This window comes from Oxyura jamaicensis, chromosome 4 (assembly GCF_011077185.1).
Source record: "Oxyura jamaicensis isolate SHBP4307 breed ruddy duck chromosome 4, BPBGC_Ojam_1.0, whole genome shotgun sequence".
NCBI classification, from domain to species: Eukaryota; Metazoa; Chordata; class Aves; order Anseriformes; family Anatidae; genus Oxyura; species Oxyura jamaicensis.
The window spans coordinates 6,899,328-6,920,254 of NC_048896.1; the positions used below are offsets into that span (position 1 = coordinate 6,899,328).

Below are 20,927 nucleotides of genomic sequence, written 5' to 3' on the forward strand. Positions count from 1 at the left end.
TGTCATTTTAATTTCCTATTTTCCCTCCTCTGCCATTTTAAAAGTAGTTAAATACAGTAGAGGGAATTTAGTGCTCTGAAAATGATCTTATAAGTTCTGGAGTTGGAGAGAGAAGGTGTGGGCAGGCTTTCCCTAGCAGCTTCTCAAGCCTGACTCTTACGAATTTTATGAATTGAGAACAACCCTTTTTCCAAGGTCATAATTGTACTCTATGATTACAAACCATCATGTGAACAGGGGGTGTTGACAGAATACTGTGGCCCTAAAAACCTTCATAAGCATGCCCACAAGAGGCATTTCTTATCTCTTTCAAGCCTGCTGTCTTGGTATTCCCCTCTCTGTGCATCTCTGGCACATGAAGAAGACAGCCTTTGCATTGCTCTTTTTTCCCCAAGAGAGATCTCCTAAGCATCCAAATTGCATTTAGATCAGGGCTATGCAGGATGAGAAGGTGGGGAGGGTTGGGAAAAGTGGCCACATATGTTTCAGATGTAATGGTGTGGTGAATTATGAGTAACTAATTGGAGTGGTGTAATTAATGAGAGTTAATCAAAGCAGGGAAACATGCATATTTACTGCAGGGTTATTAGTGTCTTTGTTATCAAATAGAATTCAGATGCTGGCAAATTTTAAGGTGATTGACAATTTATTTTAAAATTACACACATTTGAAACCCCTCCCTCAAATCTGCAACAAATTAAAGTGTAAGAAATTGGCACAAATGATCATATAACTCTAAGGAAAGAAGAATGCTGTGCTGCTTGTGATCAAGTAATAAAATTGTCTTTTAAATTCATTTTAACAAAGCCATAGGAAACTGTTTTGTCAGGGATCCTAGAGCAGCTGCACGATTGATTTAATCATGTAAAATATTGATCACTGAAAACCTTCAGCCACAGACAACACAGGTTAGAGAAATATGCATTAAACATTGCATGGAACCGATTACAGACTTCAGGAGGAAGTAAAAAGAAGAAGAGGGAAAAATTCAAGTTTGGCAAGCAGGAGAAATATTACTTGAACCATTTTAGATGATTCAGATTGGGATCCAATAGCTTTTTGTCACTTAAAAAATGTCTTGATTAATAATATCGAAAATTAGGTTTTAGTTTTACAAATGGTACTGAATTGAGAGTCAAGTAGATAATGAGAAACAATTTAATCTGATACATGAGGAGGATTAATTTGAGTACCTGGGTTATAATAGGGCAGCACAGCTCAATGCAGATAAATGGAAGATGATAAGCTTTGGAGTAAAGAACTCATAGTAAATGACTGCTCAGATAGATGCTGCAGCAAGCTGACTCGGGGAAAAAAATTAGAAGTTACTTGAGAAAAATTGCCTATTCAGCAGCAAAGCCAAAGACAGGAAATGGGCTATTGAACTGCTGTTGCTGAAGGAAAATAGCAAAGGATTTAAAACTTTTGTATGCAGCGCACCACCAGAGACACGGAGCTGTGTGGCCTTCATGAGATTCAGTAGTTCTAATTATTGGTACTGTCCCATAAATCAAAATTATGGATTCTGTCACAAAAGCCTGTCAGAGGCCCAAATGCAGGTGACTAACCTGCGTACTAGTTTCTCCATACCACAGATTTCCATCTTCCACGGAATGTGATCACTGTGGTTGGTGAGAACGATATTAGCCCATGCTGGCGCCCTATAGGTCGTGCTCTCTGAAGCAGCTCCCACCACTGCAAGATGCTTTCTGAGCCCTTTTCAGTGCTGTTCCCTGACACCAGCTCTTCTTTGGCCCCACAACACCAAGAACGTAATAATTATTCTAACACTGTGTTATAGAGTCAGGAAAATTATTACTACCCAAGGCAATTTTAGGTACACATTTCTTTTACAGATATCCTTTTAAATTAGGCCGAAATGCTCTGTGATTCATGACTCAGTCCGAGGCTTGGACCAAGGAAACAGAATTGCATGCAAGGAGGCAGCTGATTGCATTCTGTGCTGTGCTTTCTATTTTCCTGCAACATTATGGTATGTCCAGGAGATGCAAGGAAACCAGAACACTTTCCAAAACATAGGCAGAGCACTTCTGCATTGAGTACAGTGCCCAAGGGAGAAAAAGAGTTGGAAACATCCAGAAGATTTTTCTGGATTTTTTCTGTTTGTTTCAAACCCCTGAGTCTCCATCATAGATTGGTTTTCAGGTTCTAATTCAGGATCCCAAGCCAGAGAGGCTTGATGCTGTTGTTACTCTGTCACAAACACCTTGGAATGAATGCCCCCACTCACCAAGCTCTAGTTCAAATTTGCTTTTGTGAAGCATCCATCTTGCTGGGCTTCTTGGAGCCTGCCTGCCCTCACCTTTTCTCACTTTAACTTTTTAAAGAAAATTTTGTTTTAAAATTAATACAAAAAAAAAGGCAGTTTAAATAACAGAATATTCAACAGTTAGTAAAACTTCCTTCAACAGATTTGAGTGCAAGACTGAAAATGAACTGTTATCTTTCCAGTTATACTTACAGAATGCAAATTTGAATTGCAAAAAGGCCATTAAAAATAGCTTGTGCAATTTAAAACAGACTGAGTCAAACTGACAAAGCAGAAAATAACATGAACTGGAGATGCACTTGTGTGCTGCATCATGTTAATGATTCTGTTTTCTAAACCAGGAACAGCTCAATAATATATGCTGTTTCCAAACAAATGTATGTTTTATTAAAATAAATTAAGATAGAGAAAAATACACCAGTGTGGGATGGGAAGGAAAACAATTATTCAGGAAGATTAAACTTGCTATACACCAGAGACTTGTGGGATGCCCCCACTGGGATTTTGTGTGCTGTTTGTAAAGATTTTATCTATAAATATTACATCTGGACTCTGACCCTGAGCATTACATGACAAAGATACTGTGCAGGATGAAAAGTGGTCCAGATGTTTGTCCTGGTTTTAGATGTGACAAAGTTCTTTCTTGTAGCTGGTGTAGTGCTGTGCTTTGGGTTTAGGATGAGAATAATATTGATAACCCAATGATGTTTTAGTTGTTACCGAGCAGTTCTTACACTAAGGACTTTTCAGCTTCTCACAGTACCCTGCCAGCAAGGAGGCCAGAGGTACACAAGAAACGGAGAGAACAGAACCAGGACAGCTGACCTAGACATATCAGAGGGATGTTCCATACCATATGGTTTCCTGCTGGAAAATTAAGCCGGGTGGAGTTGACTGGTGGTCTAATGCCAGCTGGGACTGTCTGAGCATTGGTCAGTGGTGAGCAATAGCATTGTACATCAGTTGTTTTATATATTCTTTTATTATTGTTATCATAATCATTTTTCCTTCGTTTTCTGTTTTTATCTCAACCCTTTACCTTTTTTTCCTATTCTCTCACCCATCTCACTGGGCAGGAGAAATCGGTGAATGGCTGTGTGCTGCTTAGTTGCCTGCCCAGTATCAAATCTTTGAGATTCAAGAAGACAGCAGTGGTAGAACAGAAAAACATGGGCTTTTGTTACGTGTTTGGTCTACAGGCCAAAGCATTTGTATTTTGAGTTAATCTACTTCATGTAACTGCCTAGGTGCAATGGGTATTTGACAAAAAGAAGCAGGTTAACCCCCTCATAGCTGCAGCTGTGTGTTTCTGGCAAACAAAGTGATGCCTTTCTCCAGGAGCCAGGCTGTGTTTGCGTTTCTCACAGTAAAGCAATCCATGTTTCTTGTGCTGTTGACTTCTGCAGCCAAAACAGACTCCAGAGTTTCATTCTGCCTAAGGCAATACCAAGAGGTGATCACCTTTGTAGCACTTATTCCAGCAGCTAGTTCATGTTAGACACACCATAAAGTTTATAATGCCAATTTTCCTATCTAGGCTGATATCCATATGTTATGGGCAGATGTAATGCTGCCTGGCACTGCGATGTGATTGTTCCTTACATCTGCATTTTATTGTACATGATACGCCTGTGAGTGCTGGATGCCCAGAGTTCTCCCCTCTGGCTAATCTGTCTTTCCCTTGACAGCTATTAAACAAGGATTTATCAACATGACTCAAAGGTAGCTTTCTGGCACTTTTAATATGTAGTGATTTCAATAAGGAAATGCTTCATCATGTTGCTGATGCAGATCATGCAGTGAACTTAAACCAGATGTCCTTAGGAGGACTTTGATCTAGTGTCTGTTAAAACAACAGAGCTGGGTCTTCCGACAAACTGAGGAACATGCCCAAAAAATGGGTGTGACAAATAGGTCTGTGGGTAAAGCCAATTACTGAGATGTGAATTTATTTTCCCTCAGATGCTTAAACTGTATTTGTCAAGGCTGTTGAAGACTTCACTTGGGGCTGGGTATTGGTTTTCTAAACTTTTACTCAAAATTCTGTATTTTTCATAAGTATATGGAGGTAAAAGGTATAAAGTCAATTTGAACTAGGCCCTCTAGAAACTAGGCTTTGTGTGAGGATAACTGGGAGGTGCTGTACTTGGGCCCCCAGTATCCATGAAGTGCCAGTGATGAAAGTAGCTGTAGACAGGGCTTTGGGCAGGGATACATTTTCAGATGCTTTAGGATTTAAACTACTTTCATAGTATCAAATAGAGTTGGTATGGGAAAGAGGAGGGGAGGTATCATAATGCCAGAGTGCCTACACTATATTTTAGTATCTGGGGTAGGTGGACATCAGTTTCTACCCAGTATGGTAATTCCTTTATTTTCCTGTTCTTAATAGCGATAAAACTTGCAGAAAATTTCCTGATACTCAGTTCTTAGATATTATATACATTGTCCCATTCCCGGTAAATGAGTCTTTGCTCAAAAATTAATTTTTTTTTTTTATTATTTTTTTTTTGTTATGGTGTTATATTGCTGTCCTCAAGGGACTTTGGCCTATGCACTGAACTTTGTATTTATCTCCTGTTTACCAGCCCTTCTTCTGTCTGCATAACTTCCAAAAACCCTTCATAACAGTGCATTTCTGAGTAGCACTCCTTTCACAGTGGGTAATGCAGCCTTGCTAGTGCTTAGTGATAGCAATCTGAGTCAGGCAACTTGGCTGTCTGCAGAGCTGTGCTCAGATATGGGATAGTAGATATCCTCCAAATTTAGTAACACAGGCAAAATTGGTTAAAAGGAATCTTGCAAAGATAAGTGTATCAAAGACTGGGAGGCACTCAGATACAGTGCAGACCAGAGCTCGGGAAGAGCTCAGATGGGTTTTGCTGCTCCGCATTTGAAACAGGAGGAAGGAATCTGTACTTCAGCTGTTATGAGCCAGCTAAGAACAGTCACTGAAACCACAGAGAGAGCTCATGTAACTCTTTAAGTAATATTCAGGTTCTTAAAAGTGCTTCTAAGCTGCTGTTCTGCTAAATTATCCCATCCACAATAATACTTGTAGACAGAACCATCTATTTTGCTCTGTGGGTGTTATTTCTATAACCTGTTATAAGTACTCGAGTCTGCTATATAATACAAGATTAAGAAAAGCTGAAGCAGGAAAATAGTAGATGTGTATCATAGATTCTTGTACAAATGATGTTGAAGGAGAAGAAATTTCAACTACAAATCTGGCATCCGATTTATTTAAATTCAGTGGAAACTATGGAAATTAACTCCGTTGTTTCTTATTTTCCAGGAACAAACACCAAGTGCAGTGAGGCAACCTGGATCTATCAGCTTATGGAAACTTGTTTCCTTGCAATAACTTTGTAAACTCAGCTGTAAGTGTTTCGCTTGATTGTCATGGACATTGTGGTGGAGCTAAGATATTTTGGCCATACACCTAAATCCATTAAATGGGAACCCATGGCTGTGAGCAGGTTTAGTCTTGCAGATACGAACAGTGGCAGTCCAAACCTCTCCCCTGACCGTTCTTTGGTGCTGTGAGTGTTTTTGGCTGAGGAGCAGAACATTGTTTGGTTTTGTTATATATACAGGAGGGCTGGCAATTAAATTCAGTGTTTGGGTCAGTGAAAATAAAATAGTACAAAGTAGAATATCAGTGTGAGTGGAACGTGTAGTATACACAGCCTGGTAAATTCTGACAATGGTTGGAGATGAGGAAATGTGAAATAAATGTAATAGTAATTTAAAAATCATTCTGAAGTGGGTTACTCTGAAATCTGACTGTTGGGCTCCATGTATATTGTCTGTGTTTTCTACTGACTGAGAAGATGCAAGTGTCAAGGTAATACATTGGCAAAGTATGAAGTGTCAGAGAACTGCCTTGGTGAGGACAAGAGCAGACATTATGTTGCCCCAAGCATCAGTTATTTATGAGTCAGCTTCAAAAAAAAAAAAAAAAAAGAACATTTTTGAAAACAGGAACTTGCTGTAGGACCCAGTACACCAAAAGCTGTTTTTAATCAGAGATGTGGCAAATAAACCTAACCTTTCTCCCCTGATCCGTGAGAGTCTAAAGTAGAAATACTCCATCTGTGGTGCAATTGATTCCCTTTCTCCTGCTGCCACTTGGTGTACCAAAGGGTGGGCATTTTGGACAAGTCAGGGATACTTTCCCTCTCTGTTTCTTGGCGTTGCTTAGCAGCTGAGCCTCTGATAGTACACTGAGCATGGCGAGCCCAGCGCACAGTAGGAATGAAAGCTCTATTTGTCATCTTGATAAATCTTATTTGTAACTCTTCTGTAAAGGATGTGACAGATTAGCTGAAGGAGAGATCTGGGGACATAGGGTAGCACACAGAATTTAATTCTGACTGATTGGATGTCACAACGCAAATGAAGCATGGTCTCACATGAAGTAGTAATCGCAGCTGTGTTGTCCGTTGCCTTGTATATTCATCGCATTCTCCCTACTGATTAAAAAGATGTTGCTATAGTAGCTGGAACACAAGTTTTCTCAGTGTCTCTTCTCATGTTTTATTGATTTTTTTTTTTTTTCCTGCTTAATAAAAATGACAGTCCTTCCTCATTTCTGAAAGGAGACAGTTGTTTATAGCCCATATAGATCAACAGTTTTTGTAAGAGCTTAAACTGCAAAGCTATGTAGGTCTTGTTGGCAATGATAAAAATAAGGTCTGTAATTCACTCATAATGTCTGAGGTGGGTTTTTCTTTGTTTCTTGTTGCTACCATTGTGTATAAATGGCAGTCTGGTCATTCTGTGCCATTTTGTCTAAAAGCTTTCCTTACATACAGGTAGCTGGACTGTCAATTTTGTCTCAGCCCCATCAATTACTGAGGAAATACTTTAAGTAAAGGCAGCAAAGTTGTTTGTCTTCACTGTATCACCTTTTGGGGCCTAGGATGGAGGCTTGATGAAACTGAAACATTTCAACATTTCATGAGTTCTTTCAAATTTTGATAAAATATTAACTTAGAAATGTAAAAAAGAAAATCTGTAAATGAAATTTACAGATTTGGGGTGGGTGTATGTTTGTTGTTTTTTTTTTTTCCTCAAACAAATTCTTTGATCTGTCCATGTTCTGAAATCATTTGTGAACTGACATATCACACCTCTTCTACTGTGTGTGCTCCAAAGACACATTTAAAAGAGGAAAGATGTAAAGCAGGGAAAGCTGCATGGAAAATACAAAGTTCTTCCTCCTTTAGCCCAGATCAGATGTGCATTTCTTCCAGTGGAGTGGATTCATTAATTGAAAGACTCTAGCATGCAAAGCCAGAAGAGTGTAACAAGATTCATGTCTTTGTCAAAAGCTATTTGGGTCTCCATCCACAATTTAAGTGGAGTTATTTATGGTAGAGACAATTGTTTGTCAGTTTCCAATGGTAATTATCTGTTCAGGGCAGCATCTGTGTCTCCATCCCTTGACAGGTTCAGATTCTGAACCTGTTTGCATCTCTTAGATGTTTCTATATTATAAATACTGTATTATTAATGGTGATAATTCCATCCTCTCCCAGCCTTACTGAAAGTAAAAACAAATGACTTCTTTCTAGCTGAAACCCTAGATGTTAACAGATGTAGAAGTATTTGTTTTGCAAAACTTCCACTGTTTCCCTTCTGTGCTATCTGTTGTTTAACGAAAAGAGCAGGTGACACTGGAAATGAAGCAGCATGAATGTTGGAGTTCTATGCTCTAATCTGTGTCTTGGACCACATGGGTAACATTTTGTAAAATCTGTAGGTGTTCCAAAATAAGTGATCAGCAGGGCATGTTTATCCAAGTAACCAGAGCTAAATTGGCCCTAACTAATTAAACGTAATTCAAAAGATTCCAGTAAAACATCTTACAATACACAGAGGCCAAGAGGTTAGGAGATTGATTATCTGTTTAGGCAGTGCCTTTAAGCTCCAAGTAAATTTACAGTTATTTTGCTAAGTTCAGAAATATATATATGTATATATTTATTTATTGGAAAAAGAAAGGCCAGGGATAGAGGGTGGGATACTATGGTTATAATTTGTTTAGTGGACAGATCGGAGCGAGTTGTCACAGCTGTCCCTGTGAGACATGTTGGAGGTGACTCCAGCCTATAGAACAGTTGGGCCTTTCTGAGTTTTCCTGGATTTTGACAAACTGCAGATGAGCTAGCCACAGGTTCAGAGGGGTTCAGTCTTTTGAGCAGTTTTTCTGCTTAGGCTTTATTGTGCTGATATGGTTGAGGTTAAGAAGATCTGTTCTGAGACACACCCTGAGAACCACTGCTCACAGCTCCTGAAGGAAAGACATCCATGCTGAACCCAGTCCAGACTTGCTCAGCAGCATTCAGTCGAACACTTTTGTATGTTCAGGTATGTTTTAGCCTTGTATGAAATCTCTAAATGTCTTTTGATATTAAAGTTCTCTTGGTCTTCTCTAAAGATCTGATATGTGTTCTGATGGGATAAATGATTGCTTTAGGAAAATGGCTACTAATCGTTACACTCATCTGATTGTCCACTTTTGCCAAGTTTATTTAAAAAGCTGTAAAATGTCAAACATCCCACAGATAAAGGAACATCAGCTGTAGAGAAAAGCAGAAATCTGTTCTGTTGTCACAGTGCACTGGCTCCAGTGTTTATGTCCTAGGGTAGAGCTGCAGAAGTGCTGATGACTAAAGAGTGAGTGTTTTAATTGCATTTAGCTATTTAAGAATTACAGATCTTAGCATCCCTCACTGCATTGTCTGGGTGTTTTTTCTTCTCATTTTATCCACCAAGTGTAATTAACATTATTACTGTGAGATATTCATCTCGGTCTCTGTGAAAAATTGATGCTGGTGTCATTTAGGTGTTTTATCTAGTGGTTTGTCAGTGGCTTGCAGAGTAATATTCCCTAGGGGAAGGTTATGTTTACCACATGTTTCCTGTAGGTTTAATTGCAGGCAAAGATAAAAATAAACACTGGATGCTGCATAGATCAATTGGAAGAGCACAGCAAAATATGGAGTTAAGCATATATATATATATATATATATTTAATAAAATTTGCCTCTCAAATTATACTGAATTATTAACTGTAGCCTGGTTGTTGCAATACTGTCCTAGCAGCAGCAGAGGTAGGAAAATACCTGTTGTGTATTCTCAGAACTGCATCAGCATAGATGACCATCATATGGTGTTGGAAGGAGTCACCCCAGAGGTATGGAGCAATGGGCAAGAGGGAGCCCCACTTGGCGCAGGTGCCCGGTCCCCACTGGCTGTGGTAGCCAGATGCTTCAGTGTGCTACATCTGGCATCCATGCAGCTCGTACAGCCTCGCCTGGCCACCCTGGGTAGTCGTCAGGAGCCAGCCAGCTCTTCCCCCTCTGTTCCAGAATATTTCTTCCTCTGATGAATTAAATGAAAGCGGCTGGCTTTCTTGCAGGTGCAATGTACAGCTTAAAGTTCAGGAAAGCTGGAACTAAGTATTTTCCTGTCATTCTTTTATTAGGTGATAGTTAAGCTTGACATAACTACAGATAAATTGTAATCTGACTCTCACCTTTGTTTTCATAAATTCTCTGGCTTAAAGTTGATAAGATTTGGGAAAACTTATTAATACTGAGTATTGAGTCAAATATATATTCCTGGGTAAAAGAATATTCAGTACAGTTTCATCACTACCTGGTTTCTCCAAAGCCACCACTTTTCTTCCTCACAGTGGGGTGAAATATTTGTGCACGTCTCCAGTAGCACTTAGCCTTTTCTAGTGCTTTAAGTAGGTACGCGAATTCCCCCTTGACTCTTCTGGATGAATTGCCAAAAAGGGAGTTGTTATTACTGTACATCAGTCCTATAGTCAAGTAGCCACCTTTGTGACTGACAGCTGCATTGATGCCCAGAAGATGCATCTTCTTGTGTATTTTAAATTAAGGAAACAGATGATAAAAATGAGCATCCCACACAATTTCCTCATATGACCTGTTCTGTTCAATGCTACCTTGTTGTTATCCAGCTCGGGCAGTGTTGTTTACCCCCTCTTTAGGTTTGCAGGAGCCTAAAAATAGCAGAAAGTGCATACCCCCATCAGTCTAAGTGATGTGTCGTCAGCATTGTGAGAACACACACAAAAAGTCTGCACCATACCTTGCCCTCTATCTAGGGCAGCTAAAGCTTGAGTTAAAAGAATGAACTTGTAAGTGTTCCCATTTTCAAGAAAATCCTACTCTGTCAAACCTTGGAAGTCATCAAATTCCCCACTAAATCCCATATGCCTTTGCTGCCCCAAATGCACCAGCTTCCGTGCTGAACGAGGGCAGAATACAGGGTGTTGTTCTCTGTTTCAGAGTTGCACTTAGCCTGGCCTGAGCTATGAGGTGATGGAGAATCAGTTCCCACCCATTTCATAGTTGCCTGGGGCCCAACCAGCAAGAATTCTGGGAAGTCAGATATATCACTTATTTTTTCCTTGGAATACTAATTTATGGGAGAGAAGGTTCATATATTATCCATCAGAAAGCTCATTGGTACCTGTGGTGGGCACTAGTCAGGATTCCTTGAATGATCGTTACAGTGATCTTCCCAGGACTTGGTTTCCTCCTGGGCTAAGCCTAGAGCTGTCTGAAGAGGCAGCATCACTCTTCGAATGTTTCTCCCAGAAATTAAGCCTTGATGACCATGACAGATGATTTGTGTCCCAGACGTGTTAGAGCTGAAGGTACAAGGAAGGAATTTTTCACTTTGGGAAATCTGGAAACTAAAGTCTGGCTCCACAAACTACATTGAATACCCTGTTGGATGCCAGCTGAAGAGGAGGGACTTTTTATTCCAAGGAAGGTGATTGACATAAAAGACAATATAAGAAGATGTAGAAAAATAAATTTAGAAGTGCAGTGGGCATGTGTGATATTATTTAACTGCCATTGTCATAAAATCAGGTAGCATTTACCCCATTCACTCTTTTCTTCTAGATTCTATAAAACTTCTAAATGTCACCCAAATTAAAATAGTTTATCTAATAAGTGACAAAGGGATAAAGACTCTTCTCTGTTAAAGTACCAAAACTCTATCAGCAAAGAACAAGCCCATAAAAGTTGCTTGCTGTGCACTAGAGGCAGCCCAAATCAAGAGGAGGTTTGAATCCATGAGGCAGCAAAAAATGAGCCTAGAGACATCCCATAACAGTCTTATGTGCTGGACAGTAATTAAGTGTAACAGCATCTGCAGATTGTCTGAAATCTTGACATTAGTGATGCTATGTACTTGTTATTATGCTCTTTAAAAATGATGCTTGCCTCTCTGTGCATGGCATTTCTAGATGGAAAATACTCACTGAGATTTAGCTCCTTTCTGCATTTTACTGAGACTTCTGATATTTGTGGTTAACACCCAATTGTTTTTTTTTTTTGTCTAAGCTGCAAGGTAAGACCTAGTTTTTCAGAAAAACAGACACCTTTAAGTCCTGGAAAGTCCCTTACCTGAGAAGATGTTTCAGCTCCTGCACTGACTCCAGGAGTCCTCATGTTTGAAAATTGGGCTGAGATTCTGTGCTGGTGTCTTGCAAGTTGGCAGCATGCAACTGTCTGCAGGCTGCTTGCATAGCTTTGTCAGCCTGTGGCTTTTGCGGGCTTCTCCTTGTGCTGGTGAGCTGCAAAGCTGCTGTGATGTGAGAGTTACCTTTTTCTGTGTTAGGCACGCAAGCATAGATTTCGGTGCCCAACTTGAAACACTTAGTTTTAAACAGGGCCACAGCTTGTCTCTGAAAAGCCTCCAGGTGATGACAGTTTTAGGCATCAATGATCATGACTGTGCTTAACAGGGGAGAGTGAGGGGAAACTCAATTTCCAACTTCACATCCCCTAAATCATCTCTCATTAATGCTCATATATCCATAGGCAGCCTGCTCTCAGAGAACAGGAAAGCAGAGGCTCCCGTGTGTGGTGGTTTTACCGTGCTAGGCAGTTGAACACCACGACCGCTCTCTCACTCCCCCTCCTCAGATGAGGAGGGGAAGAAGTAAAGGAAAGAACAACTCACGGGTTGAGATAAGGATGATTTAATTAAAGAGGGAATATAAATATATATATATATATATATATATATATATATATATATTATTAAGGAAATATTATTATTAATTAAACAATTCAACTAAAGGGAAAAAAAGGGAAAGGGGAAAAGGGAGGGGGAAAGGGAATAACTAGACAAAACAAGTAAAGGCTATGTGGAAGTGCAGAGGAAATAAATTACTCTCTAATTCCCACAAATGAGCGATGCTTGACCACGTCCTTGAAGCAGGGCCTCAACGCACGTAGCCGGTGTTCGGGAGGAGGACAGACGTTTTCGCAACGAGAGCCCACCCCTCCCTTCTTCTTCCTTTTTCCACCTTTTATTGCTGAGTGTGACATCATACGGTATGGACTATCCCTTTGGTTGGTTTAGGTCAGCTGCCCTGCTGATGTTTCTTTCTCACTTTTTGCCCACCCCCTAGGAGGGTCAGAGAGAGTCCTGATGCTGTGCCAGCACTGCTCAGCAGCAGACACAGCACCGGTGTGATACCACTGCTGTCCTAGCTACAAGTGCAGAGCGCAGCACTGCATGGGCTGCTGCAGGGAAAGTTAACATCCCAGCCAGACCCAGTACACCGTGCCACACACAGAACATCTCTTCCTAGTTCCGTTTTCACTTCTCCTCTTGTCCCGATGTCTCAAACAGAATATGAAACTAGCTGCTCTCTATATCATTCCTCAGCTTAACTTTGCCCCTGTTTCTGTTAGCATATTAGTTGGTGATCAAACAGATGAGCTGCTTGGTTGCTGGGATCTTGGGAACCTGGGGACTCTGTCAGAGGAATTTAGAGCTCTCCTGTAAATGAGCTTGAGCTTACTATATCGTGTTGTTGTTTTTTAAAATGCTTTTAAGAAAGCTTGTTGCCCTGCTGTGGATTGCAGAGCCACTTGTACGATGGAGTCCAGAATAATATTTTGGGAACAAGTTCTTAACTGGCTCCCATTACTTTCTCTTACTGGGTATGGAGCACTGCAAAACTTCAGTTCCAAGGTACATAATGCTAAAATAAAAAGGAACAGTATACAGGGTCAGAGTGGTAAATAGGGCTGAAGGGAACATTCCCTAGGATCTCTGAAGCTGGGCTTTTCAATCCAAGCCATGAAGTCAAGATCTGGTCCAGGTTCTTGAATATGCAGCACGATTTGTGTCCTGATGGTGTTTGCACAAACAAAGCACTAGCAAAAACTTGTCTTGGCTGAATCTTCCCACACCTTTAGCAACTGGCCAGGTACACCTCTGAATATCTACACAGAAAAGGGTAATGTGACTCACTTCTTAACGTGCAGATAACGTGACTGGATTGTCTTCCGTCTGCCTGTCTCCTTTCATTGTCTCTGTCACTGAAGTACTTATGAACATGATGTCACTGGAGTCTTCTGCCCATTTATTTATGGATGTCTGTATTCATCAGTCATTACCATAATATCCAAGAACTGGAGAAATGGGTGACTCCTATCCATCTGCCCATGTTTGCCAAATTTCTCCAAGCCCATCAATGTAAGAATTAAGTATGTGAAAGCCTGATGTATCCTTTTGGTCTCCAAAGTTACTGAACCTGAATATCTGTGTGAATCTTCTTTCCAGTCCTGCAGCCAAGAGCAGGGTTTCTTAGAGCAGGAATGCTGGATGTAAAGAGGACTGGATTTTTTCACTGCTCCGTGCTGCAGATCCACTGCAGAGCATGAGATACGCTTTCAGGTTTTTTCCTTGTTCATTTCTCTAGTGCTGCTGACTGACTGCTGAGATGTTCCCTAAAGCCATACTTCCCAACATCCCTCTATTTGTCTCTGCAAATAGAGTTAAATGGGAGCAGGACTCCCTCTAATGCTGAGATGTGTGGTTAGAGCTCTCACAATTATAATCGAGCACATAGTCACATAGCTGCTTAATTAAAAAAATGTAATTAAATTACTTTGTTTTACAGCTGCTGCTTGGAAAGGAAGTGGAGGTGGCAATGTTTAATGATGCAGACTTAGATTTGGAGTTTATGAGTTGGAAGCCAGAGGAACAGCACAGAAGAGCTAAACAGCTGTCTTCCAGACTCTGTCCCCAAAAATGGGTGCTCCTTACTGAAGTGCTTGGATTCTGAAGTGCTGCAACGAGAAAGGTGCATTTTCAATGTCTTGCAGCCCCAGATTCATTATGTGAGTTGTGGCACCCACATCATTTAAGCCCTGTGCAATATTATTCCCAATGTCTCAAGTATCCTTCCCAATGTATGAAGCACTTTATAGCCTGGCTTGTGGTAGAGGATACAAGTGGCTTTTTAGGTTGTTTATAAAGGGTGCCTTCTGGGAGCCTGCAGCTCTGTGAGCTGCCTTGGGAGCCAGCAAAACTCAGTGAGCTCTGGAAGCATGACTGAAAGTTGCAGTTGTCACCCTCTGTCAAAGGCCTCTTTGACCATAAACATTACTTGAATATGGAGCATTGTGGCCAAGGCACAAGTCTGAGCCTCTGTCACTCAGGTTTAAGAACAGGCAAGACGGAGATTCTAAAGACACCACAGGGCACAACAGCCTGTGATGCATATGTCAGAAGATGGGTTTGTTGCACAAGCCTTCCTCCCGTAGCTGTTCTAATCTCCTCTGGGATGTGTATGTTCTGTGGTTTGAGAAAGGGCATCTATTTCTGGGACCATCAGCCAGAGACGTTTTATGAGCACAAGATTTGTTCAACAGAATTACATGGCCCATTTCCCTTAATATCTGTTTATATCCAGACCAGCCTGGAAAGGGCAAATCTGTTTCATAGAAAATTGGGATGTTTTAAAATTTGGTTTTGTCCAGATCTGGAACAAAATGTAAGACAACACAATTTTTCAAGAAAGGGAATGAATCCCCAGATTTGGGGCCTGGAGTCTAAGAGTCCAAGGCTGTAGAACCTGGATGCTGAGGACTTCCAGGATGTGAATCTGGGGCCATGTGCTCAAAAAGTTCAAAGAAAGAAAGAAAATAGCAAAGAAAACTCTGGCACTTGCTGGTGGTAGGGCTTCACTGGCAATGCTTCATGCTGAAGTTTTTTCTGCTGAGGATTATATATTTTCAGACCAGTAAAGTCCCAGAAATCCCCTGACTTGTTCACCAACATGTTCCTGTTGGCAGGTCTACAGACAGTGAAATATACCTTCATGCTTAAAAGGACAGAAATTATCCAGGTTAGGAACTCTTTGGGCTTTGTGGATTTTATTTATTTATTTATTTTAGTTTGGTTCAAGACTAAGTACAAATACAGCTATTGAGCAATTTGCTTATTTCAGATGAATTCGTCATAGGACTAGCCAGAAAACATCAGTGGTAGTTTTATGAAACTCCAGTGAAATTTCCTGTAATGGTATGTCACTGGAAAAAATGATGAAATAGCCTCCTCTAGTGGCAAGTATTTTATGGAGATTTTTTGAGTGTTTGTGTCATGCTTTGTTCCATAACAAGGCAAGTATGAATGATGTCTGCAAAATAACTGATGAGAGCTTTTTTTTTTTTTTTTTTTTTTTTTTTTTAAAAATATTATAGATTTTTATTTTTTTTTTTTAAAAAAAAAAAAAAAAACTTTTTTTAATTTAATTTTTTTTTTTTTTTTTAAATCTGGTACAGGTTAATGCTTGTATTTCTGGTAAACACAACAAGCATCTTTCATTAACATAATTCTTCCTCACTTTTCTGCTAGTGTTTGGTGCAACATGTCATCAGTAGAATGTAAACCTGGAAAAAAATGTGGAATTTTATGCTTACATCAAACTTCCATGATGGCATTAGCTTGTGTGGCTGATGATGCAAGTCTAGGTAGGTTGGCAGGGATGGAGACTCCCTTCTCACTTATATCTGTACCAATATAGTACAACTTCTGTCTTTTCATGACTTCCCAGGTATAAAAGTAATCTGATTCAAATTGCAATGCATTCTAGTTTTACAGATTTGCATATAGAACTTGAGGCTGACTTTCCAAACAGTGCAGGGTGCTTCCTTATCCAAATCACACTCAGGGACATCTACTCATCCTTTTCTGTCCATGGCTTATTTCAGTATTTTGAATAGCTTATTTTTATGTGTTATACCAGAAAATTAAAACAGTGCTGATTCACACTGCTATAAAACATAAATAGGAAATGAAGAATAAAGTCAGACCCAACCCCAAGTTACTGTCAAATTAAATGACTTTCAACCTATTATTTTCCTCTGGCAAACAGTGAAATAATTGTTTTATTAGAGCAAATTTATTTAATTATCATAAATTAAATGACTGTTTTATGAGTACTGATGTGTGTATTGATTTTGGCTGTAAATGCTTGCAGGCTGCTGAGAGGAGTTTTCCTTGTGAGTTGTTTGCACAGAGCATTTGCAAATGGCATGGGTAGTGCAGAAACAGAGGAGGCAGAGTGGGTCAGACTTGGCAAGAGGCACTGTCATTTCAAAACCATCTGCTCGTCACTGAATGCTGCAGCCACTGTGGTTGGGCTGCTTGCCAGTTGGCCAGGACAGGGCTTTGGTTACATCATGCTTGACTGTGACCTGGCCCAGGGTCTTTGGAATCTCCTCCATTAGGGAGGTAGTTACCAGACTTGACTCTTTTGGGCTGCTGGAGCCTCATCTCAGGGAGACTGAGGTCAAGTCTGCTGATCTCTTCATCCCAGAAATGTGTCTGCTATATCCTTGCAGTTGTGTCAATATGTGATTTTTTCAGTGTTTTTTTTTTCAAAAGCACTTTTGGTGAGTTCGATACACGTGTGTCAGGGAGATGTAATGGGTTTTATGCTCCTAACTCTCTAAGGTGTTTCTGAAAACCCCATCACAAAAAAAAAAAAAAAAAAAAAAAAAAAAAAAAAAAAAAAAAAAAAAAGTGCTGCATCCAGTTCTCTTTCTTCAATAAGTAAGCCAATGAGGGTTTAATCTTATTTTTCAGCTGCAGTAGTGAAAAATAGGACAAAAACTCCTTTTAGCTTTAGGAATTGCTTTCCAACACTTGAAGTACCACATATGAGTAGGATCATGCTCCGGTAAGGGCTTGGAGGAGGTGCTTGCAGTGTTTTCTTTTGTGCTTGGGAAGTGAATAAAAACTGTGTTTGTGGTAGAAGTTTGCTTGACATTTGCTTTCCAGGTATGATGTACCAGAGGAACACCATCACACAGGGCTCATGTAAATACACAGAAGGCTACAAGATTACTTGGTGCATTCATCAGCATTTGGCCATGTTATGCACATGTCAGGTGGGGGAAGTAGGGGTGTGTATGATAAGTGCCAAGCAAGGAGCAGGGTCATTACCCTGAGCTGCTCTATAGTCATCCTACCCCAAACCTCTGCAAATACATGAGGCTGTTACCACCTCCCTGGTGTGTAAGGTAGCAAGGACCAGTAATCTAATGTATAACCACACAGATCAGAGGTGGAAATTACTCAAGATACCTATCTTTGAGTCACTGGGAAGGTACTTTTGCTTTCTCGGCTATCTTGGGAATGCTTGACAAAGCATTCTGTCTGCTAATTAATAGTAAAGCTGCTAGACACAAGGTAGACTGAGTATCCGTACACAGTGCCACACTGTGCAAGTAGCTTTGGCCTTTAGGCTTTCCCCAGATGGCATATTCCTAGCAGAAAATATTTACTTTCTCAGTGGTAGCTGCACAGCTACCTGACTCAGACACCAGGTCACCCCAGCAGGGCAGCTCCGATGTCATCCTGTCCTTACACAGCGCATGGGACAAGGCAAACAAGGGCTATTGATTTCTGAAGGAGAGAACAGAAGGTACTTTTTATTATACTTTGTATTGCAGCTTTACTGAAATGTTCTGAATAGAATATACTAGAATTATTGTATCCCAAAGCGAATACAATAACTGAAAAAGTTCGGACCCTTATGTATGTATTCTGCTTTATTTTCATGGTATAACTCTGGGACATCATTACATGCCTGCAAATAGCTTACAAAGGGGTTCTCACACCTTTTTGCTTTCAGTCCCATATGTGACTGTCCTGTTTATGCAATTGAACTTCATTTGTGCTCAAGAACTCTTCACAAGTATTGTACGCATTTGTAGGACAATATATAACACTCAAGAGTTTGCGGCTCTTTAGTTCCATATGCTAAAAATCTGAATTTCAAACTTACCCTTTCTGTTAAAACTGAATGCTTTAATTGCAGAACACTGCTTAAACATGCTGCCTTGTTTACGGACATGAACTGCATAGACGTTTTCCAGCTGTGCTTCTTAGGGCTTTCTGCAGCCTCACAACTGATTCTTAACTCCAGGTGCCTGTAGGAACATGCAGGATCCTTGCACAGCAGTGCTGCCTTCTGCTCTCTGGGAAGGCACCACCAGGTGGCAGATGATGCCAAGAAAAGAAAGTGCTGGCGCCTGCACTGACCTCACGCAGCTTCGTTTAGTGACTAGAGATAGAAACATTCCCAGCAGCAGAATATTAAAGAGTTTAATTCTTCCAGAGTTTCGTCCTTATATATGGATTGCACGACACAGTAGCACAGTCAGGTCGAAAAAGGGAGGGGAAGAATGGAATGGAATAATAGATACTTCTAGGCTAATATACAAATGCATGATACTTCTAATAATCTGATATAGAAATACAACAGGATGAATTGAGCTGTTTTGGGGCTAAAATTTAAATATCTGAGTGACTCTGTGAAATCATAATGATGACTAATATAAAAATCTATGCAGAGCAACAGGCAGTATCTCTGGCAGTTTGGTTGAGCTGAATGGTAGTTCAAATCACTCTCTTCTCTTTATTCCATCTTATCCAAGAAGGCAGAAACCTTCTTTTTGCCATCACCTATATTTCTTTGGAAGGTTTCTGTTGCAGCTGCTGTTTAACACTGCATGATGTTAGCATGGGATTGCTGGGACAGCAGTGCTGCACTTGCTGTCTGTATTTTGTATTTGCCATTCTTTGGTCATAGCAGCAGCAGCAGAACTGGAGCCCGGCCTCTCAGCCTCTTCCTGCCAGGCAAACTAGCTGGGCATTTGGTTGAGGTATGCCACAGACAAAATGATCAAAACAAAGTGGAAATTGGACACAAGCTGTATATTCCTTTTATAAAAACAGCAAAAGAAGTTACTACGCAATGAAAAACAAGGTGGTAATAAGGGTCAGATGAACACGGGTTAAATTTTCAATGTACAAATCCAGTTTTACTGAAAAACTTTAAGAATAATTCTGAATTGCTTAAATGATTCTTGAGGTAGCTGAAGAGGATAGAATCCTGAAATTTTAGTAAGAACTGTTTAAATTTGGGGAATTTGTCATTAAAAGTTCATGCAGGCTTTGGAAAAAAAATGCATTGGTGCTTGTGGAAAAAGTTACATTTACAAACAAATTAATCTTGTCTATAACTGCAAAGGAGTAAGCAAAGCCACTGCTGGCTTTTGACTGCCTGTCAATAATTGACATGGGTGACATAAAACCTATTGACTTGAGGTCAATGATTTGAAATCAACAGCTCTCAGCAGGCAATTACTGATGGGCTTGAGTACATTCCTCCACATGAGGCTTTGTGGAAAGGTTTCAAGATCAACTTCATTTTTGCCCCACTGCAGTTTTCTTGATGTGGTACAGTTTGTCTGCTGGCAGCAATAATTAAGGATGTTTTTAATAGTACAGTGTATTTGGATATCAGCAATATTCACAGCTTGATTATATGTAACCATGGCATAATAAACAGTGAATAGTCTAAACTTGTGCAATTCACAGCATGATTTCATTGCTGCATACTTGTTGCAAATTCCAAATACATAAGCAGTAATGTGAATTAGTAAGCACTAAAATACTGTTTTGGGAAAATTATTTCTTAGTTGTTAAATTGGCATGCTGCAACTTTTTGGTCTACATTCAGCAAAGCATAAATGCTAGAAAACCTTAAAGTGCTTTGCTGACTTCAGTTTCTAGATCTCATCTAATTTTCAACAGTGATTTTGTGTGCCTAAAGTCCAGCATCTTGCATTTGCAACTGATTGTGTTAGAAGGATTTAAGAAGTTGCTGCTCCCCAGCTGGAAGCTAGTCCTTTTCCTGTTGATATGCAAGTTGGTAAACGCTCACTGCTGGTCCATTGCACTGCAAAGTAAACCAAACGCAATCATGCACACGTGACTTATAAACATTTTGTAGTGGAGGGAGTGGCAGCTGGTGAAGAGGTTGAGCCTTTTAAATAGTTTTGCCATACAACTTGTAATTGTAGCGGACTTCACAATGACTAAATCATGCTTACAGACAGCATTTGACTTTGAAATCTGACTCTGCTTCTAGATTGCATAAATCTCATCTAATATGTGGCCAGGGGCTTAACTTGCTCTGCTGAAGAAGGATGAGTTACACTTGGTCTCAGTCAAGTTCAGCAACAGAAAATTCAAATCCAGCCCTTGATTGGCACAATTGAACACTACTGTTTGCAGTACTGTACATCTTCAAAACCAGATCTCAGGGGCTTCTTCCTTCCTCAAAGCTGTGTTAGGGCTAGCAGGTTTTGTTGACCGTAACTAGAATATCTTCAATATTTTTTCACTAAGTCCAAATGACAAAAAATGGTCTTTTCTGAAAATACAGAGTAAAGCTCAAAAATTTCAAAAGGTGGCTACA

At 40.1% G+C, this 20,927-nt stretch overlaps 1 protein-coding gene across 4 annotated transcripts in view; it reads left to right on the top strand.

Annotated features, from left to right (window-relative positions):
* FGF13 (fibroblast growth factor 13) overlaps nt 1-20,927 on the top strand; it is a 228,065-nt gene that overhangs the window by 134,953 nt on the left and 72,185 nt on the right. The window lies entirely within an intron of this gene.